Genomic DNA, 10,936 nt, shown 5'->3' on the forward strand with positions numbered 1-10,936 from the left:
TTATGGAGATTAGTAAGAGGAAGGACTGTGGATTAGTGGGGGAACTCACACTTTACATTCAGAAGGTCTGGTGTTTGATCCAGGGCATTTCTGATAGTGTATACTTTTCCGCACACGTTGGATAATGCACTTCCAATCCTCTTTATAGATCATTTGAAACGGATTTTTTTGTGTGCGGAACAAAAAATCCACCTCAAATGATTGATAAAGTGCACTGAAAGTGCATTATCCAACGTGTGCGGAATCAGCTAGTCTGTTGGAGACCCTCAAGAGTTTCTGGCAGTAAGAATAGACAGAAGTGGGCTGCATCATCCTCACTTGGTATAAAAATTTCATCTTTTCCACTTCTATTGATCTTCCAGTTAAAAGAGTTTTTAAAAGGACCGCATGAACACATGAAGCTGCTTTATACTGAATCAGACCATTGGTCCATCGAGATCAGACTCCAAGGTCCTCAGGGTCTCAGGCAGAGCTCTTTCATATTGCCTACCCCCTTTTAGCTGGAGATGGTTGGGATTGAACCTGGGACTTTCTGCATGCAAAGTGGATGCTCTGTCCCTGAGTTACAGCCCCTCCCCTTAACAATAGCCATGAGGGAGAAGTTTGAAGACTTTCTAGGGGGCAGCGAGTTCACAAGGGGGAAAACAGCACAACAGCACAAGGGGTCCAGCAGCAAGCACAAACTTGGCAAAAAAGAGTGAGGAGGCAGGATCCTGATTGCTATCCTACATGACAAAGAGAATTTTAAAAATCAACCGTGGTAAGGAAATTGGCTGTGGTGCCTGTGGATGTTACGGTTCCCACTGACATTTCGTGGTGCACACTGGCTTTCCCCTGAGAAACACCTCCTCGTCTCCCAGTTCCAGCTTTTCTCCACTTCTCTGGAGCAGGAAGTGCTTCAAAGAACCCAGCAGGCATCACCTTTGGGGCTGCAGGAAGCCTCATTCGGAAAAAGCTGCCTCCCTCATAGGCCATAGATCCAGAGGAGTTAGCCATGTTAGTCTGTAGTTGCAAAATAGTAGAGTCCAGTTGCACCTTTATAGGGTTGCCAGGACCAGGTTGGGAAATTCCTGGAGATTTGGGGGGTGGAGCCTAGAGAGGGCAGGGTTGGGGAGGGAAGGGGCTTCAGTGGGATATAATGCCATAGAGTTCACCCTTCAAAGCAACCATTTTCTCTAGGGGAACTGATTTCTTTGGCCTGGAGATCAGTTGTAATTCCGGGAGATCTTCAGCTACCACCTGGAGGCTGGCAACCCTACACCTTTAAGACTTACCAACTAGTATCATAAGCATAAGCTTTTGAGAACCACAGCTCTCTTCGTCAGATGTCTCATAGGGCAATGTTTGGCTTGGAACCCCCTGACATTTTTTGATTGCTGTCCCGTGGCAGCCATTTTGTAGAGATACCCAGTGCTGTTTCTCAAATGTTCCTGAACAGCCCACAAGCTCAGCCAGGCTGGGAATCCCACTGTCTAGCCCTGGAATTCATCATTGTTCAGAGGTGCACTTATGAACATGCTTAAGGAAGGTGCTGCTGGTGAACGTTCTCTTTACTTACATCCTGGTTGGCAAACTTTTTAGCTTCTTACCCCCAAATCGTATTTAAGATGCATGCAAAGCACCTCCAGAGTGGGAGGGATCAACTTTTAATAATTTAGATGTTCTGGTTTCTATGGATACATTTACAAAAAACAAAACCAGCCTCTATAATTTAAATTTCAGGGGAGAGAAGGCATGCATATTTTTAAAACAATCCAAGAAGTGCCATGGCTTTACTCCTTGCCACCAGTTGTACTTACAATATGACAGAGTTGATAAAATTGCCTCGTTGACAGAGATTGAGCACTCTATACATCTCATTACCTTAATAAGATCTGGGTTCTAGGTGTTCAGATTGGAGATTTCAAAGAAATAATGCTTACAGTTTGGATAAGGTTCATGAAAGTTGGATATTATTTATTGCAAGATAGGTGCAAGACAGAGCCTTTCTGTATGCATTCTATGAATTAATATAATTTGTTTCATTTTATTTTTGTAAATATATGTATTTGTTAATAAAACAAATCAGCAGTTTTTGAGGGACAGGGAGGGGTTAGTTTTGGACCCAGTCACTAGAATTGTGCCTGTATAAGCCACATGAACTCACAAAGGTGACTTCTACCAAGTCAGATCCTTGGCCTAACAGGGCCTGTCTGGTTGAGGGAATCAGGCCAATACACCAGGTGTTCAGCTTATGGGGGTTTGTAGCTGCCAAACATAGTAGAACCACCTTGGTGTAGTGAGTAGATTAAGATCTGAGAGAAAACTCAACCTTGAATCTCCAGTCTGCCGTGGAAGCTCACCGGGTGACCATGGGCCAGTCACACTTCCAGCCTAATCTACTACTACTACTACTACTACAACCGCTACAGATTTATATACTATCCTTTAGGACAACTTAATGTCCACTCAGAGGGATTTACAAAGTGTGATATTATCCTCACGACAATCACCCTGTGAGGTGGGTGGGGCTGAAAGAGCTCTGAGAAGCTGTGACTGACCCAAGGTCACCCAGCTGGCTTCAAGCGGAGGAGCGGGGAATCAAATCCGGTTCTCCGGATTAGAATCCTGCCGCTCTTAACCACTACACCAAACTGGCTACGTCACAGAGTTTTTGTGACAATAAAATGGAGGAGAGGAGATTTATGTAAGCTGCTTTGGGTTTCCCTTGGGGAGAAAGGTGGGCAATAATGATGTAAACAAATATTTTTCTCTACCTAACATATGTGTTGCAAAGTTCATGGCATCCCTAGCTGCTACTCTTGACCTCTAATGGAACCTCACCTGTGCTAACAAAGACAGCCAAGCCTGGACTAGCTTCAGTCCCCACCCCCACTGCCCCCACTCTAGGGAAAAAGTCTTTGTAAAGTAGAGATGTGGACATACATCAGGGTGATGCTGCTTCAGTCAGCCACAGGATGCCACTAATGAATCCAGCGGGCAGTAAATGCTTGCAGCACCTGCCCCTTATGCATGCTACCCCATTGAACATGACTGATTTAGGAAAGGTGAGGTCTCTGTCTTGGAGTCCTTTTTTAACCACCAGCATCCCTTATGCCAGACTCTTTAAAAGCAGCAAAGCAACCAAGCTGACCCGGCCCTACTGTAAAGGGCTTCAGCTGCTGGGTCTGTGGGAAAAGCTTATTTACAAATTTTCCATTTGACAGCTGGATATTGCATGGGGTAGCTATCCCATAGCGCAGGCATGCAGCTCCCTTAGAGAACTCAAGCTGGGCTTGGCAATTAGAAGAACAATCCTGGCTACAGGTTTCCCAAGAAGCTGATAAGAAATGAGGGGATTGAGGGGGCTGAACAAAAACGCGAGGCCCCCTTTCTACCTCTCAGTGAAGGCTGCAGAAGCTTTTCAATTTCAAAAGCACCAAAGAGAATTTGCTGGACATTTCCTCCAATATCTGCGATTGGGCCTTCATTGTAATTCTCAGCAAGGCTTCCTGTCAATTTTGCAGCTGCTTCAGAGTGCAGCGAGCAGCCCAGACCATCCGCAGGTTCTTGGAGACCTTAGAATTCCTCTGAGTCTGGCGCTTGATTTAGAGGCATCCCAATTATCCTCCCAGCAGGAAAGAAGGGTGGAAGGATGAAAGACACACACTCGGGACCTCTGCAGAACAATACACAAGGCTTTCTTTGTGGCCACATTGCTGTGGGACCAGATGAGGATGTTAAAACAGCGCTGCTGCAAACTGGGCCAAGCAGCTCTTCTGCTGCAAGCAGAGCTGTGAGAATTCCTGGGCTCAGACATGGGCTGTGTGTGAAAAATGCCAGTGAGTGTCAATGCGTCAAAGGGCAATGGGGCTGACAGGTGTCGACTGCCTCTGCTGCTTGACTTAGCCCACTCCTGGCTACTGGTGACCCTTCAGGGTGACGGCTCCTGGGAAATTTTCCATGCTGTTAAGGGATCGGTCCACCTCTGCAGAGAGGAAATGCTTTGCAAACTGCCATCTCCCCCATGCCCCCATCTCCACTTCCAGGTGTTGCTGAACATTTCTGCTATAGAGTAGCATCCTTTAAGTCACTCCCAAGTTACCTTTAAGAGCCTACATGGAAACGAAAAAATGGGAACATGAAAGAGAGACTTGTGCCTCTGAAGCTTGTGAGGAAGTAAACCAGGTGAGTTCACACGGACCGTTGATGGATGGTTGGATTTCACTGGAATTTATTTTACCAACGATACCTTTCTTTTTGACTTCTTCCTAGGATGCAGGTACAGTAATGTAATGTAACCTGTTTTGTTCAAGGAACATCAAATAGATATATATATATCATTTTGAGGGGGAATGTGCAGGAACGCAGTTCTGGTAGGTCTCCAAAAAAGTCACATCAGGTGGCCCCACCCACCTTTTTTTGGCTATTTTGGGCCCATTTTGGCCTGGATCGGGGCCAAAACAGCCCCATTCACACCCAAAATGGCCAGGATCAGGCCCAAGATGGCCAGGATTGGGCCTCTGATGGGTGGTGGATCACTCTCCCGCTCAGCAGTGGCTCAATCCTGACCATTTTGGGCCCCTTTTCGGTCATTTTCAGCCCCTTTTTGCCATTTTGGGCCCAATTTCGGCCCTGAATGGCCAAGATTGGGTCCAAAACAGCCAGGATAGGTTATGTCAGGGGGTGGGGCATATGCAAATCAGTTATGCTAATGAGTTATGCTAATGAGTTCTTGCAGCTCTCTTTCTACGAAATGACCCCTGGATATATCTAATTTGAGAACTGGGAGAGTTCATGTCTATGACAGTGTGATCCCACCTTGTGACACTTGCATTTATAAAAAATAGCAATGAACAAAACTGGAAAAGAAAACATCTTATTTGGGACAATACAATAATAGAGCATATGCAACAACCATATAACAAAACAGGCCTGTTTTGCTCAGACAGACCCAGGTCTCAGTCTCTCTGACATCTACTAGCCAGTTCCTTGAAATGCAGCAACTTGTAGCTGTGCTCTGCATAGGGATGCCTTCTGTTCTTCACAGGAGTCTACAACATTAACAGAGAGTTCATGAAAGGAGCGTTTCTGAGGAGAAAGTGCTTCTCCCTGCAGTTTCAGGCCCTCCAGTCTCTCAAGGAAAATTTATACATGTAACATTCATTTCAAATAGTCCCAACAATAATCAAAATACAACTAACAGCCAATTAATACAAACACAATCCTCCCTTCCAGTAATAAGTATAAGAAATTCTCATACCTACAACATTAACAGAGAGTTCATGAAAGGAGTGTTTCTGAGGAGAAAGTGCTTCTCCCTGCAGTTCAGGCCCTCCAGTCTCTCATAGAAAATTGCGCCTTTTCTTCCTTATAAGGAATACCCCAACTCTTTATCTCCCTCTAGAGGACAAGGGTTACAGTAACAGCAGCAGTAATTCAAGAACCAAATTGCCCAGTGTCTCACATCCAATGTTAGCACAATCAGGGCTTTTTTTCGGCTGGAACGTGGTGGAACGGAGTTCCGGGACATCTTGAAAAGACGCCAAGCGGCGCGGAGGGCCATCTAAACTCCCCTCTGTCTGGAGATCGGGGTGGGGCCACCGGCCATGTGACCATTTTCTCTGAGGGCAACCCACTGAGTTCCACCACCTCTTTTCCCAGAAAAAAAGCTCTGAGCACAATCATGACCTGAAAATTCCTTTTCTCCCCCACCCCCACCTCAATTTTTAAAAATATTTTTTTAAAAAAATATTTAGCGACATCTGGCCTGATGAAGAGCCCTTGTACAATGTTTCACGTCCTTTCAGTTAGCACTAATAATAAAAGTTTTTTCATGGATTTTGCTTTCTGGTTTGTATCAAGGGAATGCCAGGAGTGTAATCATTTCAATATACGCCCCCTACCCCATCCCACTGCATGGCTTGGGATGGGTAAAGGTAACAATTTAAAAACACAGCTCTTGAATCTGCTGCCAGTAGAACCCTGTTGCCCAATGGCCCCAGCCCCATAGAAGGCAAAAACACTGCAATATTCAGAAGCCTGCTTCAGGTTTCTTTATGCTTTCAAGGTAGTAAAATCCACAGCAATTCCACGCTGCTTATGGCTGTATAGAGCCTGCATCCAGTCAAGGTGCGATGATAAAGATTGACAGGCCTCATTACTTTTCATCCCAAATAAAGTTCCACTCTGTTCACTTAAAAGGCCTTCAGTGTATTTCTGAGTGGCTGCATCACATTAGCAACCTGACCACCAATGGAAGCAGCCATGGAAAATCCTTATGGCTATCGCCTGATCCTGTGCGGGTTTAGGTATACCCAGTTTGCATTGGACTAGGTTGCAATTCCACTGCAAAGCACGGCCCCTGTATGAAAAGTTGTTGCAAGCAGCATAATTCCCTACAAACAGCTATGCTGAAGGAGTTTGCTGTAGACTCCAAACCAGGGCGGTATGTGTGTATTGAGCCCAAGGTCATGCTGCGTGTGGATTTTATTTGTTTGTACCTGCCTTCGCTTGTGGATTGGATAAAGGATAAGTTATGGATTCTTTTTAAAGCACAAGAATATCTGTCAGTGTATGGTCCTTGTACCCTTTAATCCAGACTTCACCTCTGTTTTAGCAGTGAAAAGGAGGTTTTTTTCCTCACAGGTTATTTGCCTCAAGTTTGATGCTGTTGGGAAGAGGGTTTTTTTTCCTGCTTCCCCATAACATTGATTTCACTGGGGTTTCACTGGCTTTTTTCCTGATTGTTGGTCCAAAGTTTTGGGGAAGATTGCAGCAAAGCCTGAATGGCTGCCATAGCTGTGGAAGAGTTTCGATTTTTCTTGTCCCGCTTATACAGCAGCTACTTCCCCAATGGCAGCCATTTTCTCTCCTATTGTAAAGGAGTTTTTTTTTTTTAAATGGCAATTTAGTAGCATTGAGCATGGTCTCAAAGAGAGAGGGGCCATTGACTTTACTATTATGTGCTACTATCTGTTGCATCAAGTATGATCCTACTGGGAAGTCCTGTATTGTTTAAAACGCCAGTCTTAGAAGTGCTAGCGCTCTGTTTCAGCATTTGTTCAATTCTGTGTATTGGATTTGTGCTGGTTTTAAATCTTTGCAAATTGGCATTTATATACTCTATTACACTGTTTATTGAAATGGCCTTAAAACGAACTTTACTAACTCGCACTGCGTAATCCACCTTGAGCCTCAGTGAGAAAGGCAGACTACAAATGACGATGTAAATAAAACAAAAGATGGCCAGTTGGAGATGTTGCCAGCACTCTACGAGGAAGAGACAGCCTCATCAAGGAGGTGGAGAACACTCCATGACCGCCTGAGCACTGCATCCAGATGGTATGGTCTTGTGTAGTGGTTAGAGCACTGGAATAGAGCCAGCACGGTGTAGTGATTAGAGTGTGAGAATAGCATCTGGCAGACCCAGGTTCAGATCTCTACTCAGCTGTGGAAGTGTGCTGGGTGACATTGGGCCAATCAACCTCTCTGAGCCAAACCTATCTCACAGGGTGGTTGTGAGGAGAAAATGGAGAAGAGAGCGATGTTGTAAGCTGTACTGGTGGCTGGGGCTATCCTCATCCCCCCCCCCCCATTCCGATGTTGTAAGCTGTACTGGTAGCTGGGGCTATCCTCATCCCCCCCCATTCTCTTTTAAAGGTGTCACAGCACACCATAGCAGCCCCCTTGATGCCCTTCTCCACTTGCTGGGATTTCTTTGCCCGTGAGAGGCAGGGTGCCAGCCAGTTTGCAGCCAAAGCAGTGCTCCATCTCTCACCTCTCATCAGCTGTGGCAATGGCTTTTTAAAGAAGCAGGTCTCTCCAGCATTCAGGCAATGGCTCTCTCTCTCTGCCTGGAAGCAGCCCCCAGGTGGGAGAGGGGTCTCCCCTCACTCAGGCAGCTTGGTCATGCCAGCTTGGCTAGCAGACTGCGTGTAAATTGCAATCCCCCAGAGTCGAACATGGAACATACTGCTTGTCAGCGCCTGAATACCTGAAAGACATTTCATTATGAAAAACAGACTGCACATCTATGACTACTTTATTGCCGTTGCATCCCACAGTGATTGCTTCTACTGTCATAGCCTCCAAGAGGTAAGAGGCACATTGTTGGTTTTTTTAAGGTAATATTTTGAGATGGCTTATTTACTCCTTAGGTGGTGCCTTCTAACAGTGTCACTGGATGTTCGGTAATGGCTACAGAGATGTCTGCATATGGGCAAATTCATGCTTCTGGGTTGTCACACTGCCTCATGGGAACTGTGGTATCCCCTTCCTCACACATCTGAAAAAAATCTTAAACTTTCAGTCTGATAAAAAAGATGCTTCTCACATGCTGACACATAAGGTCTTTGCAGAAAAAAATAAAATGTAAGTCGACCAAATTGTCCTGATGGGGATAAATTCAAGCATGTTTAGACTGAGGAAATATTATAAATTTGTAGGTTATTTAAATGATACTTTTGACTGCACAAGTACAAAGAGAAAGTGAACTGTGATTCTGCTGTTGAAAAATAGGTTATTTCAATGATCTGACTGTGACCTGGGGGGAAATGCTCCTTCAAGGGCTGATCTATATGCCATCTGTGTAGGGGCAAAAATGGCCCAAAACACATAACTTAGAAAGGAAGCTTATTTATCAAGGCATGACCCAGTCCTGACCCTGTAAAACAAGCAGCTCTCACACAGGTACAAAAGCTGCTTGGCATGGCGTTCCAGCAGAACGGTTGGGCAAGAACACTGAGGCAATTCAGTGCACAGGCTTCTGTGTAAATGAGCTCAGTTCCAAAGTTTTGTCTGCCAATCATACGGGTGTTAAAGCTCTCAGAATATCTAGTATCAATACAGTTTGATTAAAGAATGTACAGCTTTTTAGCAGCATTGTTCAGCAAACAAACTCGCTATCAAGGTAGCAAGCGTTTCTGAGCAAGACATGCATAAAAGGGTCTAAAAATAAAATGGCAGACAACATACATAGAGATGATCAGGTTCTCAAGTGTGGATGGATAACCTTGTGATCGCCTTAATCTTTACAATGACCTTATGAGGTTGTTCGTATTGCCATTCTACAGATGAGGAACTATAGCAGAGTGAATTGCCCAAAACTACTCCACCCTCCCAAAGTTAAAAAGTTTGAAACTCTGGTCAGGGCCTAGTAGCAATGACAATCAGATCTCAGGGTGACCTTGGGCCAATCACACACTCTCAGCCCAACCTATTTTATAGGGATGTTGAAAGGATAAAATAAAGAAAAGGAGAAGACTGTAAGGCACTTTGGATCTTCACTGAGGAGAAAAGTGGATATAAATGAAGTAAATAAATAAAACACACCTGGTCTACACACGCAGTGCAACAGGCGATGGAATGGACAATAAAATTTAGAATGCAAGCAGAGAATTATATTATTAAATACTGTCCTACATAAAAGCCTCCCTGAAAGAAGAAAACTAGCATTGCAGGGAGCCAGCTGGAGTAGAACCTTTCTCCCTTCTGTGCTAGATTTTTTAAAAAACTTGCAGGGAATCTTACATGGGATCATTCAACAAAGGTACCTCCCACCTGCATTCTGCAGTGCTGTATGAGGTGGCTCCCCATCCCCTCATTCTGCTTCATGTCCAGAAAAGATCAAACTGTTTGAGGCGAAACCCTTGGATTCCAACCAGAAAATGTAAAGAAACAACTTGAACAAGATACAGATTGCAGCGCAGTGTCCTATTTTTATCTAGTGTGGTGGATACGTTTCCCAAAGCTTTAATTACCTGGATATTTTTTACTGCCTCTTACAAGTTCTAATTTTTGCACAATTCAGTAGAGCAGACCATAATAAGGGACGGATGATGACCCATTTTGTGTTCTCTGAGTGAACTGCAATCAGGGCCAGAGGAGGGGGGCAGGTTTACTACATTGCATTGCCTGCTTCAGTTCTGATGCTGCTTACCTGACAAAGGGGTAAATCTCAGTGTTGGAAAGGGAGTCTAAACTGAGCAGCAGAAGTGGCAGAAGAGTCCCTCAATAGCATAGTTTCCTCATCTATTTTCCCACCTTACGGCAGGTAGGGGCAAAACAAGAAAAAGGCTTCTGGAAACTTCTACAGCGAGACACTGTGGCTCTGAAGACTGTGGCAAAAAACTCTGCCCAGGTCACCTAACATTCATCTATCTATACTCTGCTGAAAACAAGAGCCAGCCGTTTTGAGAAAAGGCTCACTTTCCTTGGGATGGTACACAGCAGAGTAGCAACTTGGATTGTATCCTTGTATCCTTGCCTTTGGGCAGGACGTAGAAGGCTACTGAATAGGGTTGGCAGGTCCCTCTTCCCTTCTGGCGGGAGGGGAGAGGGAACCTTGTGCGTGTGCAAACAGCTCTTGCGCTCTCGGTGCATGCACAATGACATTATCTCCCATTCTGTTGTTATTCTCCCATTCCCAGAATGTAACCCATTCTGCCTTCCCCCTCATGATCTGCCCAGGTTCACAGAATCAGCACTGCTGTCCGCAAAAGACTTGTACGCGTAGTCCTCCCCCTCCCATTTTATCCTCATAATCACCCTATATGGTGAGCTAGGCTGAGAATGACTGCCCACGGTCACCTACTGAGCAACAGGGCTGAATGGAGACTTGAACTCAGGCCTCCCTAGTCCTAGTCCAGCACTTGAACTGCCATAATACACTAGCTCGCAACTAAGGATCGCACTACAAGTGAACAGACTCACGTGTATTCCTCCCTGTTCACTTGCCATTCACTTGCACTCCATTTGATCAAGTGGAGAGCAAGTGAATGGCAAGTGAACAGGGAGGAATACAGGTGAGTCTGTTCACTTACCAGGCAAGTGTCATTCCTCACTTGTAGTGCAACCCTGAGCATCACAATTGCCCCATTTCCTGCCGAAATACCAGAGTTCTTTCTTCAACTCCACATTATAACCACACCAACAAGGCTCTTCTGAGTTACCTGAA

This window comes from Eublepharis macularius, chromosome 15 (assembly GCF_028583425.1).
Source record: "Eublepharis macularius isolate TG4126 chromosome 15, MPM_Emac_v1.0, whole genome shotgun sequence".
NCBI classification, from domain to species: domain Eukaryota; kingdom Metazoa; phylum Chordata; class Lepidosauria; order Squamata; family Eublepharidae; genus Eublepharis; species Eublepharis macularius.